The 22,327-nt window shown below is 33.0% G+C and overlaps 1 non-coding gene across 1 annotated transcript; it reads right to left on the reverse strand.

The window, feature by feature from the left end:
• Positions 1 to 19,075: 19,075 nt before the first annotated feature.
• Positions 19,076 to 19,147, reverse strand: TRNAS-GGA (transfer RNA serine (anticodon GGA)). The gene has a single exon. It is a non-coding gene; the product is annotated as a tRNA-Ser (tRNA).
• Positions 19,148 to 22,327: the final 3,180 nt, after the last annotated feature.

Here is a 22,327-nt window from a genome sequence, read left to right on the forward strand (position 1 = left end):
AAAAGCGGTCTCATTGTGAATGTTAAACCCATTCTGAAAGAATTAGCACTATCGGTTGGAATTTGTAGGTTTTATTAATGTATATACGAAAAAACGCATTTCTAGCTCGAGAAACGACGATTTTTTTACTTTAGCGAATTACACTAACAAACTCATTTCTTTCCTGAAGCCAACATGATCCTTTGGATAGAAATAGGTGTGTCCACACGAATTTGACATTTTTTGAAGAAACTAGAGAAGTCCGATGGGATTTGTAGATTTTATTCATAAATATATAGCTAAAAATCTCGCAAAAAAAATCGAATATTTAGAGAAATTTTGTATGACTGGAAAATCGAAACGAGTAATGAAAAGCGGTCTCGTTTTGAATGTTATACACATTCAGAAAGAAGTTAACACAATCGGTTGGATTTTGTACGTTTTATTAATGTATATATGAAAAACGCATTTCTAGCTCGAGAAACGACAATTTTTCCACTTTGACCATTTACACTACCAAACTCAACTCTCTCTGGACGCGAACATTAATCTTTGGATAGTAATACGTGTGTCCACACGAATGTGATTTTCTTTAAGAAACTAGAGAAATCGGATGAGATTTGTAGACTTTATTCATGATATTATAGCTTAAAATCTCGCAAAAAAAAAAAAAAAAAAAAAAACAAATTTTTGGAGAAATTTGTATGAGTGGAAAAGCGAAAAGTGTGATAGAAAGCTGTCCCTTTGTGAATGTTAAACCCATTCAGAAAGAATTAGCACAAGCTGTTGGAATTTGCCGGTTTCATTAATGTATATAGGAAAAAAACGCATTTCTAGCTCGAGAAACGACGATTTTTCCACTTTAGCGGTTTACACTAACAAACTCATATCATTCTGGACGCCAACATGAATCTTTGGATAGAAATAGGTGTGTCCACACGAATTTGAATTGTTTTTAAGAAACTAGAGAAATCCGCTGGGATTTGTAAATTTTTTTCATAATTATATAGCATAAATTCTCGCAAAAACCAAATTTTAAGAGACATTTTGTGTGAGTGGAAAATCGAAACGAGTGAGAACAAGCGGTCTCATTTGGAAAGTTAAACCCAATCAGAATGAATTAGCAAAAGCGTTTCGAATTTCTAGGTTTTATTAATATATATACGAAAATACGCGTTTCCAGATCGAGCAACGACGATTTTTCCACTTTAACCATTTACACTAACAAACTCACCTCTCTCTGGACGTGAACAATAATCTTTGGATAGAAATACGTGTGTATACACGAATTTGACATTTTTTTTAAGAAACTAGAGAAATCGGTTGGGATTTGTATATTTTATTCATGATTATATAGATTAAAATCGCGCAAAATCCAAAGTTTAAGTGAAATTTTCTCAGAGTGGAAAATGGAAACGAGGGATTAAATGCGGTCTCATTGTAAATGTTAAAATAATTCAAAAGAAATAACGCAATCCATTGGAATTTGTTGGTTTTATTAATGTATATAGGAAAAAACGCGTTTGTAGCTCGAGAAACGACGATTTTTCCACTTTGTCTATTTACACGAACATACTCACCTCTCCCTGGACGCGAACATGAATCTTTGGATAGAAATTCGTGTGAACACGAATTTGAGATTTTTTTGAAGAAACTAGAGACATCGGATGGCATTTGTAGATTATATTCATGATTATACAGCTTAAAATCTCGCAAAAACCAAAGTATAAGAGAAATTTTGTCTGAGTGGAAAATCGAAACGAGTGATAAAATGCGGTCTCATTGTGAACGTTAAACCCATTCAGAAGGAAATAGCACAATCCTTTGGAATTTGTTAGTTTTATTATTGTATATACATAAAAACGCATTTCTAACTCGAGAAACGACGATTTTTCCTCTTTAACGATTTACTCTAACAAACTCAGATATTTCTGGACGCGAACATGAATGTTTTAAAAGAAATGCGTGTGTCCACAAGAATTTGACATTTTCTTAATAAACTAGAGAATTCCGATAGGATTTGAAGATTTTATTTTTGATTACATAGCTTAAAACCTCGCAAAGAAAAAAATTTTTAGAGAAATTTTTTATGAGTGGAATATCGAAACGAATGATAAATTGTGGTCTCATTGTGATTGTTAAACCCATTCAGAAGGAATTAGCACAAGAGTTTGGCTATTGTAGGTTTTACGAATGTATATACAAAATAAAATCATTTCTAGCTCTAGAAGCAACGATTTTTCCACTTTAACGAATTACCACTAACAAACACACCTCTTTCTGGACGTGAACATTAATCTTTGGATAGTGATAGGTGTGCCCACACGAATTTGTCATTTTTTAAGAAACTAGAGAATTCGGATGGGATTTGTAGGTTTTTATTCATGATTAAATAGCTTAAAATCTCGCAAAAACCAAAGAATAAGGGAAATTTAGTCTGAGAGGAAAATCGAAACGAGTGATAAATTGCGGTCTCGTTGTGAACGTTAAACTCGTTCAGATGTAATTAGCACAATCGTTTGCAATTTGTAGGTTTTATTATTGTATATACAAAAAAACGCATTTCTAACTCGAGAAACAACGATTTTTCCACTTTAACGATTTACTCTAACAAACTGAGAACTATCTGGACGCGAACAAGAATCTTTTAAAAGAAATACGTGTGTCCACAAGAATTTGACATTTTTCTAATAAGCTAGAGAAATCCGATGGGATTTGTGGTTTTTATTTTTCATTATATAGCTTAAAACTCGCAAAGAAACAAATTTCTAGAGACATTTTGTCTGAGTGGAAAATCGAAACGAGTGATAAAATGTAGTCTCATTGTGAATGTTAAACCCATTCAGAAAGAATTAGCACAATCGGTTGGAATTTGTAGCTTTCATTAATGTATATACGGAAAAAAACGCATTTCTAGCTCGAGAAAGACGATTTTTTCACTTTAAACATTTACACTAACAAAATCATATCTTTCTGGACGCGAACTTGAATCTTTGGATAGAAATAGATGTACCCACACGAATTTGACATTTTTTTAAGAAACTAGAGAAATCCGATGTGATTTGTAGATTTTATTCATAATTATATAGCTTAAAATCTCGGAAAAAAGAAAACAAATTTTTAGAGAAAATTTGTATGAGTGGAAAATCGAAACGAGTGATAAAAAGCGGTCTCATTGTGAATGTTAAACCCATTCAGAAAGCATTAGCACAATAGTTTGGATTTTGTAGTTTTATTAATGTATATATGAAAAAACGCATTTCTAGCCCGAGAAACGACGATTTTTTCACTTTAACCATTTACACTAACAAACTCATATCTTTCTGGACGCGAACATGAATCTTTGGATAGAAATAGGTGTGTCCCCACGAATTTGTCATTCTTTTAAGAAACTAGCAAAAACCGCTGGGATTTGTAGATTTTATTCTTCATTATATAGCTTAAAATCTCGCAAAATAACAAATTATTAGAGAAATTTTGTATGAGTGGAAAATCGAAATGAGTGATAAAAAGCGGTCTCATTGTAAATGTTAAACCCATTCAGAAAGAATTAGCACAATCGTGTTTAATTTGTAGCTTTTGTTAATGTATATACGAAAAAACGCATTTCTAGCTCGAGAAACGACGATTTATTCACTTTAACAATTTTCACTAACATACTCACCTCTCTCTGGACGTGAACATGAATCTTTGGATAGAAATCGGTGTGTCCACATGTATTTCACATTTTTTGAAGAAACTATAGAACTCCGATGGGATTTGTAGTTTTTATTCATAAATATATAGCTTAAAATCTCGCAAAAAAGAACATTTTTAGAGAAATTTTTTTGAGTGGAAAATCGAAACGTGTGATAAAAAGCGGTCTCTTTGTGAAAGTTAAACCCATTCATATAGAATTAGCACAATCGGTTGGAATTTGTAGCCTTTATTAATATTTAACGAAAAAACGCATTTCTAGCTCGAGAAACGACGATTTTTCCACTTTGACCATTTACACTAACACTCTCACGTCTCTCTGGACGTGGAAATGAATCTTTGGATAGAAATAGGTGTGCCCACACGAATTTGACATTTTTATAAGAAACCAGAGAAATCCGCTGGGATTTGTAGATCTTATTCTTAATTATATAACTTAAAATCTCGCAAAACAAACAAAAAAAAACAAATTTTTAGACAAATTATGTGGGAGTGGAAAATCGAAACGAGAGATAAAATGTGGTTTCAATGTGAATGTTAAACCCATTCAGAAGGAATTAGCACAGTCGTTTGGAATTTGTAGGTTATATTAATGTATATACAAAAAAACGCATTTTCATCTGGAGAAACGACGATTTTTCCACTTTAACGATATACGCTAACAAACTCACCTCTCTCTGGACGCGAACATGAATCTTTGGATAGAAATACGTATGTCCACACGAATGTGACATTTTTTTATGAAACTAGTGTAATCGGATGTGATTTATAGGTTGTATTCATGATTATATAGCTTAAAATCTCGAAAAAAACAAAAAATTACAGATATTTTGTATGAGTGGAATATTTGAAACGAGTGATAAAATGCGGTCTCATTGTGAATGTTAAACCCATTCAGAAGAAATTAGCACTATCGTTGGGAATTTGTAGATTTTATTAATGTATATTAAAAAAAACGCATTTCTAACTCGAGAAACGATGATTTTTCCACTTTAACGATTTACTCTAAAAAACTCAGAACTTTCTGGACGCGAACATGAATCTTTTAAAAGAAATACGAGCGTCCACAAGAATTTGCCATTTTTTTAATAAACTAGAGAAATCCCATGGGATTTGTAGATTTTATTTTTCATTATATAGCTCAAAACTCGCAAAGAAACAAATTTTTAGAGAAATTTTTTATGAGTGGAAAATCGAAACGAGTGATAAAATGTGGTCTCTTTGTGAATGTTAATCCCATTCAGCAGGAATTAGCACAAGAGTTTGGCATTTGTAGGTTTTATGAATGTATATATAAAAAAAATCATTTCTAGCTCGAGAAACGACGATTTTTCCACTTTAACGAATTACAATAACAAACACACCTCTTTCTGGACGCGAACATCAATCTTTGGATAGAAATACGTGTTTCCACACGAATTTGACATTTTTTTTAAGAAACTAGAGTAATCGGATGGGATTAGTAGATTTTATTAATGATTATATTCCTGAAAATTTCGCAAAAACCGAATTTTAGAGAAATTTTGTCTGAATGGAAAATAGAAATCTGTAATAAAAAACAGTCTCATTGAGAATGTTAAACCCATTCAGAAAGAATTAGCAGAGTCGGTTGGAATTTGTAGGTTTTGTTGATGTATATACGAAAAAACCCATTTCTAGCTAGAGAATCGACGATTTTTTCACTTTAACCATTTACACTAAGAAACTCATATCTTTCTGGACGCCAACATGAACCTTTGGATAGTAATAGGTATGTCCACACGAATTTGACATTTTTTTTAAGAAACTAGTGAAATCCGCTGGGATTTGTAGATTTTATTCATAATTAAATAGCTTAAATTCTCGCAAAAAACAATTTATTAGAGAAACTTTGTATGAGTGGAAAATCGAAACGAGTGATAAAAAGCGGTCTCATTGTGAATGTTAAACCCATTCAGAAAGAATTAGCACAATCGTTTGGAATTTGTAGGTTTCATTAATGTATATACGAAAAAACGCATTTCTAGCTCGAGAAACAACGATTTTTCCACTTTGGCGAATTACACTAACAAACTCATTTCTTTCCTGAAGCCAACATGATCCTTTGGATAGAAACAGGTGTGTCCACACGAATTTGACATTTTTTGAAGAAACTAGAGAAATCCGATGGGATTTGTAGATTTTATTCATAATTAAATAGCTTAAAATCTCGGAAAAAAAAAACAAATATTTAGAGAAATTTTGTATGAGTGGAAAATCGAAACGAGTGATGAAAAGCGGTCTCATTGTGAATGTTATACGCATTCAGAAATAATTAGCACAATCGGTTGGAATTTGTACGTTTTATTAATGTATATATGAAAAAACGCATTTCTAGCTCGAGAAACGACAATATTTCCACTTTGACCATTTACACTACCAAACTCAAATCTCTCTGGACACGAACATTAATCTTTGGATAGTAAATACGTGTGTCCTCACGAATGTGATTTTCTTTAAGAAACTAGAGAAATCGGATGGGATTTGTAGATTTTATTCATGATATTATAGCTTAAAATCTCGCAAAAAAAAAAAAAAAAAAAAAAACAAATTTTTAGAGAAGTTTGTATGAGTGGAAAAGCGAAACGAGTGATAAAAAGCTGTCCCTTTGTGAATGTTAAACCCATTCAGAAAGAATTACCAGAGTCGGTTGGAATTTGTAGGTTTTGTTGATGTATATACGAAAAAAAGCATTTCTAGCTCGAGAATCGCCGATTTTTTCACTTTAACGATTTAACACTAACAAACTCATATCTTTCTGGTCGCCAACATCAATCTTTGGACAGTAATAGTTGTGTCCACACGAATTTGACATTTTTTGAAGAAACTAGGGAAATCCGATGGGATTTGAAGATTTTATTCATGATTATATAGCTTAAAATCTCGCAAAAAATAAAAAATTTAGAGAAATTTTTTATGAGTGGAAAATAGAAACGAGTGATAAAAAGCGGTCTCATTGCGAATGTTAAACCCATTCAGCAAGAATTATCACAATCGGGTGGAGTTTGAAGCTTTTATTAATATATATACGAAAAAACGTTTTTCTAGCTCGAGGAACGACAATTTTACCACTTTGTCCATTTACACGAACATACTCACCTCTCTCTGGACGCGAACATGAAACTTTGGATAGAAATACGTGTGTCCACACGAATTTGACGTTTTTTTAAGAAACTAGAGAAATCGGATGGGATTTGTAAATTTTATTTATGTTTATATAGCTTAAATTCTCGCAAAACCCAAAGTTTAAAAGAAATTTTGTCTAAGTGGAAAATCGAAACTAGTGATAAAATGTAGTCTCATTGTAAATGTTAAACCCATTCAGAAAGAATTAGCACAATGGGTTTGAATTTGTAGGTTTTATTAATGCACATACGAAAAAACGCATTTCTAGCTCGAGAAACGACGATTTTTCCACTTTAGCGATTTACACTAACAAACTGATATCTTTCTGGACGTCAACATGAACATTTGGATAGAAAAAGGTGTGTCCACACGAATTTGACATTTTTTGGAGAAACTAGAGAAATCCGATGGGATTTGTAGATTTTATTCTTAATTATATAGCTTAAAATCTCGCAAAAAAAACATAAATTTAGAGAATTTTGTATGAGTGGAAAATCAAAACGAGTGATAAAATGTGGTTTCATTGTGAATGTTAAACCCATTCAGCAGGAATTAGCACAAGTGTTTGGCATTTGTAGGTTTTATGAATGTATATACAAAAAAAATCATTTCTAGCTCGAGATACGACGATTTTTCCACTTTAACGAATTACACTAACAAACACACCTCTTTCTGTACGCGAACATCAATCTTTGGATAGTAATACGTGTGGCCACACGAATGTGACTTTTTTTAAGAAACTAGAGAAATCGGATGCGATTTGTAGATTTTATTCATGATTATATAGCTTAAAATCTCGCAAAAAAAACAAATTTTTAGAGAAATTTTGTATGAGTGGAAAATCGAAAAGAGTGATAAAAAGCTGTCTCATTGTGAATGTTAAACCCATTCAGTAAGAATTAGCACAAGCGGTTGGAATTTGTAGGTTTTATTAATGTATATACGAAAAAAAAATTTTCTAGCTAGAGAAACGACGATTTTTCCACTTTAGCGATTTACACTAACAAACTCATATCTTTCTGGACGCGAACATGAATCTTTGGATAGAAATCGGTGTGTCCACACGAATTTGACATTTTTTTTAAGAAACTAGAGAAATTCGCTGGGATTTGTAGATTTTATTCATGTTTATATAGCTTAAAATCTCGGAAAATAACAAATTATTAGAGAAATTTTGTATGAGTGGAAAATCGAAACGAGTGATAAAAAGCGGTCTCATTGTGAATGTTAAACCGATTCAGAAAAAATTGTTACAATCGGGTGGAATTTGTAGCTTTTATTAATGTATATACGAAAAAACGCATTTCTAGCTCGAGAAACGACGATTTTTCCACTTCGACCATTTATACTAACAAATTCACCTCTCTCTGCACGTGAACATGAATCTTTGGATAGTGATAGGTGTGCCCACTCGAATTTGACATTTTTTTAAGAAACTAGAGTATTCGGATGGGATTTGTAGGTTTTTATTCATGTTTACATAGCTTAAAATCTCGCAAACACCAAAGTTTAAGTGAAATTTTGTCAGAGTGGAAAATCGAAACGAGTGATAAAATATAGTCTCATTGTGAATTTTAAACCCATTCAGAAAGAATTAGCACAATCGTTTTGAATTTGTAGGTTTTATTAAACTATATAAGAAAAAACGCATTTCTAGCTCGACAAAAGACGATTTTTCCACTTTAACCATTTACACTAACAAACTCATATCTTTCTGGACGCGAACATGAATCTTTGCATAGAAATAAGTGTGTTCACACGAAATAGATATTTTTTTAAGAAACTAGAGAAATCGGCTGGAATTTGTAGATTTTATTCATAATTATATAGCTTAAAATCTCGCAAAATAACAAATTATTAGAGATATTTTGTATGAGTGGAAAATCGAAACGAGTGATAAAAAGCGGTCTCATTGTGAATGTTAAACCCATTCAGAAAGCATTAGCACAATAGTTTGGATTTTGTAGTTTTATTAATGTATATATGAAAAAACGCATTTCTAGCCCGAGAAACGACGATTTTTCCACTTTAGCGATTTACACTAACAAACTGATATCTTTCTGGACGTCAACATGAACATTTGGATAGAAAAAGGTGTGTCCACACGAATTTGACATTTTTTGAAGAAACTAGAGAAATCCGATGGGATTGGTAGATTTTATTCATAATTATATAGCTTAAAATCTCGCAAAAAAAAAATCGAATATTTAGAGAAATTTTGTATGATTGGAAAATCGAAACGAGTGATGAAAAGCGTTCTCATTATGAATGTTATACGCATTGAGAAAGAATTTAACACAATTGGTTGGAATTTGTACGTTTTATTAATATATATATGAAAAAACGCATTTCTAGATCGAGAAACGACAATTTTTCCACTTTGACAATTTACACTACCGAACTCACCTCTCTCTGGACGCGAACATTAATCTTTGGATAGTAATACTTGTGTCCGCACGAATGTGACTTTCTTTAAGAAACTAGAGAAATCGGATGGGATTTGTAGATTTTATTCATGATTATATAGCTTAATATCTCGCAAAAAAGAAAAAAACAAATTTTTAGAGAAGTTTGTATGAGTGGAAAAGCGAAACGAGTGATAAAAAGCTGTCCCATTGTGAATGTTAAACCCAATCAGGAAGAATTAGCACAAGCGGTTGGAATTTGTAGGTTTTATTAATGTATATACGAAAAAAACGCATTTCTAGCTCGAGAAACGACGATTTTTCCACTTTGACCATTTACACTAACAAAATCCTCTCTCTCTCTGGACGTGAACATGATTCTTTGTATAGTGATAGGTGTGCCACACGAATTTGTCATTTTATTTAGGAAACTAGAGAATTCGGATGGGATTTGTAGGTTTTTATTCATGATTAAATAGCTTAAAATCTCGCAAAAACCAAAGAATAAGGGCAATTTAGTCTGAGAGGAAAATCGAAACGTGTGATAAAATGCGGTCTCTTTGTGAACTTTAAACCCATTCAGAAGTAATTTGCACAATCGTTTGCAATTTGTATGTTTTATAATTGTATATACAAAAAAACGCATTTCTAATTAAGAAACGACGGTTTTTCCACTTTAACGATTTACTCTAAAAATCTCAGAACTTTCTGGACGCGAACATGAATCTTTTAAAAGAAATACGTGTGTCCACAAGAATTTGACATTTTTTTAATAAATTAGAGAAATCCGATGGGATTTGTAGATTTTATTTTTCATTATATAGCTTAAAACTCGCAAAGAACAAATTTTTAGAGAAATTTTGTATGAGTGGAAAATCGAAACGAGTGATAAAATGTGGTCTCTTTGTGAATGTTAAACCCATTCAGCAGGAATTAGCACAAGAATTTGGCATTTGTAGGTTTTATGAATGTATATACAAAAAAAAATCATTTCTAGCTCGAGAAACCACGATTTTTCCACTTTAACGAATTACACTAACAAACACACCTCTTTCTGTACGCGAACATCAATCTTTGGATAGTAATACGTGTGACCACACGAATGTGACTTTTTTTAAGAAACTGGAGAATTCGGATGGGATTTGTAGATTTTATTCATGATTATATAGCTTAAAATCTCGCAAAAAAACAAATTTTTAGAGAAATTTAGTATGAGTGGAAAGTCGAAACGAGTGATAAAAAGCTGTCTCATTGTGAATGTTAAACCCATTCAGAAAGAATTAGCACAAGCGGTTGGAATTTGTAGGTTTTATTAATGTATATACGAAAAAACGCATTTCTAGCTCGAGAATCGACGATTTTTCCACTTTAGCGATTCACACTAACAAACTCATATCATTCTGGACGCCAACATGAACCTTTGGATAGAAATAGGTGTGTCCACACGAATTTGACATTTTTTTAAGAAACTAGAGAAATCCGCTGGGATTTGTAAATTTTATTCATAATTATATAGCTTAAAATCTTGCAAAAAAACAAATTATTAGAGAAACGTAATATGAGTGGAATATCGAAACGAGTGATAAAAAGCGGTCTCATTTTGAAAGTTAAACCCATTCAGAAAGAATTAGCACAATCGGTTGGAATTTGTAGGTTTTATTAATATAGATACGAAAATACGCGTTTCCAGATCGAGAAACGACGATTTTTCCACTTTAACCATTTACACTAACTTACTCACCTCTCTCTGGACGTGAACAAGAATCTTTGGATAGAAATACGTGTGTATACACGAATTTGTCATTTTTTTAAGATACTAGATAAATCGGATGGGATTTGTAGATTCTATTCATGATTATATAGCTTAAAATCTCGCAAAATCCAAAGTTTAAGTGAAATTTTGTCAGAGTGGAAAATCGAAACGAGGGATAAAATGCGGTCTCATTGTGAATGTTAAAATCATTCAGAAAGAATTAGCACAATCCGTTGGAATTTGTTGGTTTTATTAATGTATATACGAAAAAACGCATTTCTAGCTCGAGAAACGACGATTTTTCCACTTTGTCCATTTACACGAACATACTCACCTCTCCTGGACGCGAACATGAATCTTTGAACAGAAATTCGTGTGCACACGAATTTGACATTTTTTGAAGGATCTAGAGAAATCGGATGGCATTTGTAGATTATATTCATGATAATATAGCTTAAAATCTCGCAAAAACCAAAGTATAAGAGAAATTTTGTCTGAGTGGCAAATCGAAACGAGTCATAAAATGCGGTCTCATTGTGAATGTTAAAACCATTTAGAAAGAATTAGCACAATCGGTTGGAATTTGTAGGTTCTATTAATGTAGGGTAAACTGTATAGTGATTGACCACTTAAGCTAATGAATAATAAAACAATGTAATAGCGGAAGACGGTGGTAATTTATTGAGAGAATTTTAAAGGCATTGGTTCAAGTGAAGATTCAGAAACAAATCTAAATCAATAAACAAAAGAAAAAATAAAATTTTAATGCAAACATAAATTAAATAAACTCAACAAGTCCACTTTTACAGTTATTGACCGTCTACTGCACAGTTATTGACCACACGCTTATTAGTGATTGACCGTCTACTGCACACTTATTGACCACACGCTTATTTGTGATTGACCGTCTACTGCACAGTTATTGAATACTCATTTACTAGTGATTGAACAACACATTTTCACAATTTTCACTTTTTTCTTGTCTGTTTCGTTTCTCTTCTTCTGATCTTTCTCATTAAGAACTATTCGCCACCGGCGTAGCTCTGTCGGCAAAGGTGTCTGCCTGCCGATCCGAAGTTTCGTTCGGGCGCGGGTTCAATTCCAGCTTGGGCTGATTACCTGGTTGGGTTTTTCCGAGGTTTTGCCCAACCGTAAGGCAAATTTCAGGTAATCTATGACGAATCCTCGGCCTCATCTCGCCAAATACCATCTCGCTACCATCAATCCCATCGACGCTAAATAACCTCATAGTTGATACAGTGTCGTTAAATAACCAAGTTAAAAAATAAGAAAAGAACTCTTCTCGCTGCCTTTTCTTTCATTTCTTATTCGCTTCCTTCCTTCTCTTGCCTCTTCTTCCATTTTTCTCTTTTGTGCCTTATCAGAAGCAAGTGTGTGTCATTTCTCTGATGTTATTACAAATGGCTTCACCCAGCACTGGACGGGGACCAAAGAACACTTTTCCTTCAACGGGATATTTGCTTCTGGACGCTAAGGTTGCTTTTAGGACACCAAACTACTTGGCAGCTTCATTTAAATCAAATCCACTGTCGACAGGTTCTGTAGCGTTTCATAAAGCTTCCCCTGTATAATGCACTTTACATGGCTTAGGCATTATAATATAGTATCAGTCCTGTAAAAATCCCCATCATTTAACCGATAACATATATAGAATTGGAGCAAATTGGTCATTACTCTAACAAATAATTTATGAACGACCAATCAATGTAGTTTGCGGCCATTCACTTTATAGTGATTGACCACGGGGCATGTTATGTCATATAAAAACTTTAACAAAATAATATTCTGTGCACGGAAACCTTATACCTTTTCTCACACTGTGAGTGTAAAAACGAGCACCAGAATTTATGAATCCTTTGCAGAATAAATAAATTATTGCGTGCATTATTCTTAGCAATTTCTATAGTTATTTACACTTGTTTACATTCAGTTGCATTTCCAATCGATTTCAGAACTCTCAGACAACAGACACTAACTCAGTGGGATGAACAGCGACAACTAACCACAAATAAGGGTTGCAACTAGAGATATATGCAGCAAAAAGTGAAATCACGATCGTGGTTTATTCACAATATACTTGAAAAAAAAACCGGACAGTCACAGTATACTGGTCAATAACTACCTAGTTTACCCTATATACGAAAAAACGCGTTTCTAGCTCGAGAAACGACGACTTTTCCACTTTAACCATTTACACTAACAAACTCATATCTTTCTGGACGCCAACATGAACCTTTGGATAGAAATACGTGTCTCCACACGAATTTGACATTTTTTTTAACATACTAGAGCAATCAGATGGGATTTGTAGATTTTATTCACGATTATATAGCTTAAAATCTCGCAAAAACCAAAGTTTAAGAGAAATTTTGTCTGAGTGGAAAATCGAAACGAGTGATTAAATGCGGTCTCATTGTGAATGTTAAACCCATTCAGAAAGAATTAGCTCAATCGGTTGGAATTTGTAGCTTGTATTAATGTATATACGAAAAAACGCATTTCTAGCTCGAGCAACGACTATTTTTTCACTTTGACTCTTTACACTTACACACTCACCTCCCTCTGGACGTGAACATGAATCTTTGAATAGAAATACGTGTGTCCACACGAATTTGACACTTTTTTAAGAAACTAGAGAAATCGGATGGGATTTGTAGATTTTATTCATGATTAAATAGCTTAAAATCTCGCAAAAACCAAAGTAAAAGACAAATTTAGTCAGAGTGGAAAATCGAAACGAGTGATAAAATGCGGTCTCATTGTGAACGTTAAACCCATTCAGAAGGAATTCGCACAATCGTTTCGAATTTGTAGGTTTTATTATTGTATATACAAAAAACGCATTTCTAACTCGAGAAAAGACGATTTTTTTCACTTTTACTCTAACAAACTCAGAACTTTCTGGACGCGAATATTATTCCTTTAAAAGAAATGCGTGTGTCCTCAAGAATTTGACATTTTTTTAATAAACTAGAGAAATCCGATGGGATTTGTAGATTTTATTTTTGATTACATAGCTTAAAACCTCGCAAAGAGACAAATTTTTAGAGAAATTTAGTATGAGTGGAAACTCGAAACGAGTGATAAAATGTGGTCTCATTGTGAATGTTAAACCCATTCAGAAGGAATTAGCACAAGAGTTTGGCATTTGTAGGTTTTATGAATGTATATACAAAAAAATCATTTCTAGCTCGAGAAACAACGATTTTTCCACTTTAACGAATTACCACTAACAAACACACGTCTTTCTGGGCGCGAACATCAATCTTTGGATAGAAATACGTGTTTCCACACGAATTTGACATTTTTTTTACGAAACTAGAGTAATCGGACGGGATTTGTAGATTTTATTCATGTTTATATTGCTGAAAATCTCTCAAAAACCAAATATTTAGAGAAATTTTGTCTGAGTGGAATATCGAAAACAGTGATAAGAAGCAGTCTCATTGTGAATCTTAAAACCAATCAGAAAGAATTAGCGCAATCGGTTGGAATTTGTAGGTTTTGTTGATGTATATACAAAATACGCATTTCTAACACGAGAATCGACGATTTTACCACTTTAACGATTAACACTAAGAAACTCATATCTTTCTGGACGCCAATATGAATCTTTGGATAGAAATAGGTGTGTCCACACGAATTTGACATTTTTTTTAAGAAACTAGAGAAATCCGATGGGATTTGTAGATTTTATTCATAATTATATAGCATAAAATCTCGCAAAAAAAAAAAATTTTTAGAGAAATTTTGTATTAGTGGAAAATCGAAACGAGCGATAAAAAGTGGTCTCATTTACACTAACATTCTCACCTCTCTCTGGACGTGAACAAGAATCTTTGGATAGAAATACGTGTGTATACACGAATTTGTCATTTTTTTAAGATACTAGATAAATCGGATGGGATTTGTAGATTCTATTCATGATTATATAGCTTAAAATCTCGCAAAAAAACAAATTTTTAGAGAAATTTTGTATTAGTGGAAAATCGAAACGAGCGATGAAAAGCGGTCTCATTTTGAATGTTAAACGCATTCAGAAAGAATATAACACAATCGGTTGGAATGTGTAGGTTTTATTAATGTAAATATGATAAACCGCATTTCTAGCACGAGAAACGACGATTTTTCCACTTTGACAATTTACACTTCCAAACTCACCTCTCTCTGGACGCGAACATTAATCTTTGGATAGAAATACGTGTGTCCACACGAATTTGACATTTTTTTAAGAAACTAGAGAAATCGGATGGGATTTGTAGATTTTATTCATGTTTATATAGCTTAAAATCTCGCAAAAACCAAAGTTTAAAAGAAATTTTGTCAGAGTGGAAAATCTAAACGAGTGATTAAATTTAGTCTCATTGTAAATATTAAACCCATTCCGAAACAATTAGCACAATCGGTTGGAATTTGAAGCTTTTATTAATGTATATACGAAAAAACGCATTTCTAGCTCGAGAAACGACAATTTTTCCACTTTAGCGATTTACACTAACAAACTCATATCTTTCTGGACGCCAACATGAACCTTTGGATAGAAATAGGTGTGTCCACACGAATTTGACATTTTTTGAAAAAACTAGAGAATTCGGATGGGATTTGTAGGTTTTTATTCATGATTAAATAGCTTAAAATCTCGCAAAAACCAAAGAATAAGGGAAATTTAGTCAGAGAGGAAAATCGAAACGAGTGATAAAATGCGGTCTCATTGTGAACGTTAAACCCATTCAGAAGTAATTAGCACAATCGTTTGGAATTTGCAGGTTTTATTATTGTATACACAAAAAACCGCATTTCTAACTCGAGAAACGACGATTTTTCCACTTTAACGATTTACTCTAACAAACTCAGAACTTTCTGGAAGCGAACATGAATCTTTTAAAAGAAATACGTGTGTCCACAAGAATTTGACATTATTTTAATAAACTAATGAAATCCGATGGGATTTGTAGATTTTATTTTTCATTATATAGCTTAAAACTCGCATAGAAACAAATTTTAGAGCAATTTTGTATGAGTGGAAAATCGAAACGAGTAATAAAATGTAGTCTCATTATGAATGTTAAACCCATTCATCAGGAATTAGCACAAGAGTTTGGCATTTGTAGGTTTTATGAATGTATATACATAATACACCATTTCTAGCTCGAGAAACGACGATTTTTCCACTGTAACGAATTACACTAACAAACACACCTCTTTCTGGACGCGAACATCAATCTTTGGATAGAAATACGTGTTTCCACACGAATGTGACGTTTTTTTAAGAAACTAGAGTAATCGGACGGGATTTGTAGATTTTATTCATGATTATAGTGCTGAAAATCTCTGAAAAACCAAATTTTTAGAGAAATTTTGTCTGAGTGGAAAATCGAAACCAGTGATAAAAAACAGTCTCATTGTGAATGTTAAACCCATTCAATGAGAATTAGCAGAGTCGGTTGGAATTTGTAGGTTTTGTTGATGTATATACGAAAAAACGCATTTCTAGCTCGAGAATCGACGATTTTTTCACTTTAACGATTTACACTAACAAACTCATATCTTTCTGGACGCCAACATGAACCTTTGGATAGTAATAGGTGTGTCCACACGAATTTGACATTTTTTGAGGAAACTAGAGAAATCCGATGGGATTTGAAGATTTTATTCATGATTATATAGCTTAAAATCTCGCAAAAAATAAAAAATTTAGAGAAATTTTGTATGAGTGGAAAATCGAAACGAGTGATAAAAAGCGGTCTCATTGCGAATGTTAAACCCATTCAGCAAGAATTAGCACAATCGGGTGGAATTTGTAGCTTTTATTAATATATATACGAGAAAACGCATTTCTAGCTCGAGAAACGACAATTTTACCACTTTGTCCATTTACACGAACATACTCACCTCTTTCTGGAAGCGAACATGAAACTTTGCATAGAAATACGTGTGTCCACACGAATTTGACATTTTTTTAAGAAACTAGAGAAATCGGATGGGATTTGTAAATTTTATTCATGTTTATATAGCTTAAAATCTCGCAAAAACCAAAGTTTAGAAGAAATTTTGTCTGAGTGGAAAATCGAAACGAGTGATAAAATGTAGTCTAATTGTGAATGTTAAACCCATTCAGAAATAATTAGCACAATCGGTTGGAATTTGTAGATTTTATTAATGTATATACGAAAAAACGCATTTCTAGCTCGAGAATCGACGATTTTTCCACTTTAGCGATTTACACTAACAAACTCATATCATTCTGGACGCCAACATGAATCTTTGGATAGAAATAGGTGTGTCCACACGAATTTGACATTTTTTTAAGAAACTAGAGAAATCCACTGGGATTTGTAGATTTTATTCATAATTATATAGCTTAAAATCTCGCAAAAAAAAAAACAAATTTTAGAGAAATTTTGTGGTTATGGAAAATCGAGACGAGTCATAAAAACGGTCTCGTTGTGAAAGTTAAACCCATTCAGAAAGAATTAGCACAATCGGTTGCAATTTGTACTTTTAATAACGTATATACAAAAAACCGCATTTCTAGCTCGAGAAACGACGATTTTTCCACTTAAACGATTTACACTATCAAACCCATATCTTTCTGGACGCGAACATGAATCCTTGGATAAAATAGGTATGTGCTCACGAATTTGACATTTTTTGGAGAAACTAGAGGAATCCGATGGGATTTGTAGATTTCATTCATAATTATATAGCTTAAAATCTCGCAATAAAACAAATTTTTAGAGAAATTTTGTATTAGGGGAAAATCGAAACGAGTGATAAAAAGCGGTCACGTTGTGAATGTTAAACCCATTCAGAAGGAATTACCACTATCGTTTGGTTTTTGTAGGTTTTATTAGTGTATTACTAAAAAACGCATTTCCAGCACGAGAAACGAAGATTTTTCCACTTTAACGTTTTACACTAACAAATTCATATCATTCTTGACTCGAACATTAATCTTTGTTTAGAAGTAGGTGTGTCCACACGAATTTGATATTTTTTTAAGAAACTAGAGAAATCCGATGGGATTTGCAGCTTTTATTCATAATTATAGAGCTTAAAATCTCGCAAAAAGACAAATATTTAGAGAAAATTTATATGAGTTAAAAATCGAAACGAGTGATAAAAAGCGGTCTCATTGTGAATGTTTAACCCATTCAGAAAGAATTAGCACAATCGTTTGGAATTTGTAGGTTTTATTAATGTATATAAGATAAAACGCATTTCTGACTCGAGAAACGACGAATTTTCCACTAACAAAGTCATATCTTTCTCGAGGCGAACATGACTCTTTGGATAGAAATAGGTGTGTCCACACGAATTTGACATTTTTTGAAGAAACTAGAGAAATCCGACGGGATTTGTAGATATTATTCATAATTATATAGCTTAAACTCTCGCAAAAAAAAACAAATTTTTAGAGAAATTTTTTATGAGTGGAAAATCGAGACGAGTGATAAAAACGGTCTCGTTGTGAATGTTAAACCCATTCAGAAGGATTTAGCACAATCGCTTGGAATTTGTAGGTTTTATTAATGTATATACAAAAAAAACGCATTTCAAACTCGAGAAACGACGATTTTTCCACTGTAACGATTTACACTAACAAACTCATATCTTTCTGGCCGCGAGCATGAATCTTTGGATAGAAATAGGTGTGCCCAAACGTATTTGACATTTTTTTTAAGAAACTAGAGAAATCCGCTGTGATTTGTAGGTTTTATTCATAATTATGTAGTTTAAAATCTCGCAAAATATCAAATTTTTAGAGAAATTTTGTATGAATGGAAAATCGAAACAGTAGATAAGAAATGATGCTTACGTCACAGGTGTAAGGGTGTAAGTTAGGTGTTAGGGAGCGTGGGAAGTGACGTCATTGTGGGCGTGGCCAAAGTATTACATCAGAAGTGGGCGGGGCCAAAGTATGGCGTCATGGGATGAATTTAATCTGGGTAATAATGTATGGCTTAAATTAAATACACTAATATTTATTTTGATGTACCGAAGTACATATGATATTTCCATGCAGATATTCTGCTTTCTCAGATGATGAGAGAGAGATGGAAAGGAGAAAAATTCTCTCCGGCGCCGGGATTTGAACCCGGGTTTTCAGCTCTCCGTGCTGGTGCTTTAACCACTAAGCCACGCCGGATACAATCCCGACACCGTTGAGAATCGTCTCTGATTAAGCTCCATCTCTTGGGTTCCCTCTAGTGGCCGCCCTCTGCACTACGTTATAGATGTCTATGCACGCAGGACCGAAGTCCATACATGTGTAGAGGTGCACTCAGATGAGTGACTGGTTGGCCGGGGTCCGACGGTATGCGCGCCGTCTTTAAATCACAAAGTGATTTATTACGCATATCATATTTATTTTGATGTACCGAAGTACATATGATATTTCCATCTCTCTCTCATCATCTGAGAAAGCAGAATATCTGCATGGAAATATCATATGTACTTCGGTACATCAAAATAAATATGATATGCGTAATAAATCACTTTGTGATTTAAAGACGGCGCCCATGCCGTCGGACCCCGGCCAACCAGTCACTCATCTGAGTGCACCTCTACACATGTATGGACTTCGGTCCTGCGTGCATAGACATCTATAACGTAGTGCAGAGGGCGGCCACTAGAGGGAACCCAAGAGATGGAGCTTAATCAGAGACGATTCTCAACGGTGTCGGGATTGTATCCGGCGTGGCTTAGTGGTTAAAGCATCATCACGGAGAGCTGAAAACCCGGGTTCAAATCCCGGCACCGGAGAGAATTTTTCTCCGTTCCATCTCTCTCTCATCATAAATACACTAAACAATCCACTCAAAATGTATTACTTCTTCAATTTTGGTGAAAACATTATCACAATTGGGATTCACTAACTGAAAATATATTTCAATACTCAGTGCATTGTATTTCTTTTTATGAATAAATATATACGCATAATTTTACGTTGTTACTATTTTCTTTTACCAAGCACATCCCCATCCTCAATGACTAGATTCAGTTTAATCATTGACATTCCCTCAATCATCCTCAGGTTTTATCATACAATCATGTAATGAATCCACCACTCCCAAATCAATAAGCTACCACTGGAATTATGTTATATTCTGGTAACATATATGTTTAGAATAATCTCAACTTATACACCAATTCTTAAGGATTATTAATATTTGAAAACCTATATACCAATTCTTAATATTGGAAAAGGATTTCTAATATTTGAAAGGAAAGTGTTATAGGTTAATTCTCTAAACGAACCCAACCCTTTGGTTATGTGGGATGGAAATGGATGGTTAAGACATAGAAGAAATTACAGTGCAAATCTATTTCCAAAAAGAACATTTATTACAATTCGAACATTCTTCATAATCAAGCTTAACATTCACCACGCTTCATCATGGTCACTGTTTTTTACACTCAGAGCATTTAAATTGTGCGATTTCTTCTTCTTCAGCTCAAACCGAGACTGGAGATGCAGCATCATCTAAATTAAAATTAAAAATAAATATTGTGAGACATTATTAACGCTATGGCTGCTATTACGCTACCAAATTTTTTTGACATAGATCTTTTATAAAATATGTAATAGTGTAATAGTTGTGTAAATTCGAGCGTATTATTCATCATCTTGCCCCCCCTCCCACTGCTGTCTAAACTTGTTCAATGTCAATTATTCCAAACTGCAATACTTCTTTCATTACACTTCTAAATAATTCACCTCATCATCCAGCCATATTACCTCCAAGGTCATTATAAAAAACATGTTTTTTATCATTACTCAGTGATTTCATCGTCGGATGTGACATTGCATAATATTTGCACACATAGCAGATAGCTATTATTTACTTGTAATCAATACAATATTTGTGTAACATAAGACGCTGAGAGAACAATCGCCGGATGTTTGCATCATGCAATATTTGTGTAATATAACACGTTCCAGATGCTTCAGAAACATATTTTTATCATTACTCAGCAATTGCATCGTCGCCGGAAGTGATTCAGCAAGCTTGCATAATATTTGCACACTTATACATATGTAATAACATATACATCTACATTGATTTATCTGCTACAATTACTGCTCTAAATCATAATAATGTCACATTCTGATGAATTTAATGTTGGTAATAATGTATTAAATACGCTAAACAAACTACTCAATTTTACTTCAAAATGTATTACATTGGAATAATAATAATATGAGAAGAATGTATGTGTTTAATTTACAAGTGTGCTAGATTAATTTTTTTATCAATTGGCTTAAAGTACAACCATTTACGCCATCAATAATTCCCCCATTCCAATTTCAATTAACACTTGCGAATTTCCCTTACCCATTACTATTTATCAAATAAATTACTATTACATTAGAATTTTATCACATTCCCCCCCCCCCATTTCCAACTTCAATTACAAATTTATAACATCACACTTTAAGTTATGACGTATGTATTTCAAATTATAAACAGCCATCACCCATTTCCAACTTCAATTACAAATTTATAACGTCACACTTTAATCTTCTTTATGACGAATAATAATAATAATGAGAAGAAGAAGAAGCAATTGCTATATTACGAACAGCTTCGGTAATAATGTATGGCATAAAATAAATCCAATAAATGTTACTTCAAAGTGTATTAAATTATTAATCAATCCAATAAATGTTACTTCAAAATGTATTAAATTGGAACCATAATAATAATAATAATAATAATAATAATAATAATAATAATAATAATAATAATAATAAGGTGGCCATTATTCAGCACTTGCGTCTTCACCGGATGTGAATTAACAGCTTGCATATTATTAGCATCATGCAATATTTGTGTAATATGACACGTTGCAGATGCTTCAAAAACATGCTTTTATCATTACTCAGCAATTGCATCGTCGCCGGAAGTGATTAAGCAAGCTTGCATAATATTTGCACGCTTCAACATATACATCTACATTGATTTATCTGCCACAATTACTGCTCTAAATCATAATAATGTCACATTCTGATGAATTTAATGTTGGTAATGATGTATTAAATACGCTAAACAAACCACTCAAAATGTATTACTTTGGAATAATATGAGAAGAATGTATGTGTTTAATTTACAAGTGTGCTAGATTAATTTTTTTTATAAATTGGCTTAAAGTACAACCATTTACACCATCAATAATTCCCGCATTCCAATTTCCATTTCCCATTACTATTTATCAATTCAATTACCAGTACATTAGAATCTTAATATTTTTTATCAATTACTCAACAATTGGCTTAAAGTACAACCAGTTTCAGGACATCCATTGGACAGCTGGCCATTATTCA

Source organism: Periplaneta americana, chromosome 6 (genome assembly GCF_040183065.1).
Source record: "Periplaneta americana isolate PAMFEO1 chromosome 6, P.americana_PAMFEO1_priV1, whole genome shotgun sequence".
Lineage (NCBI taxonomy): Eukaryota > Metazoa > Arthropoda > Insecta > Blattodea > Blattidae > Periplaneta > Periplaneta americana.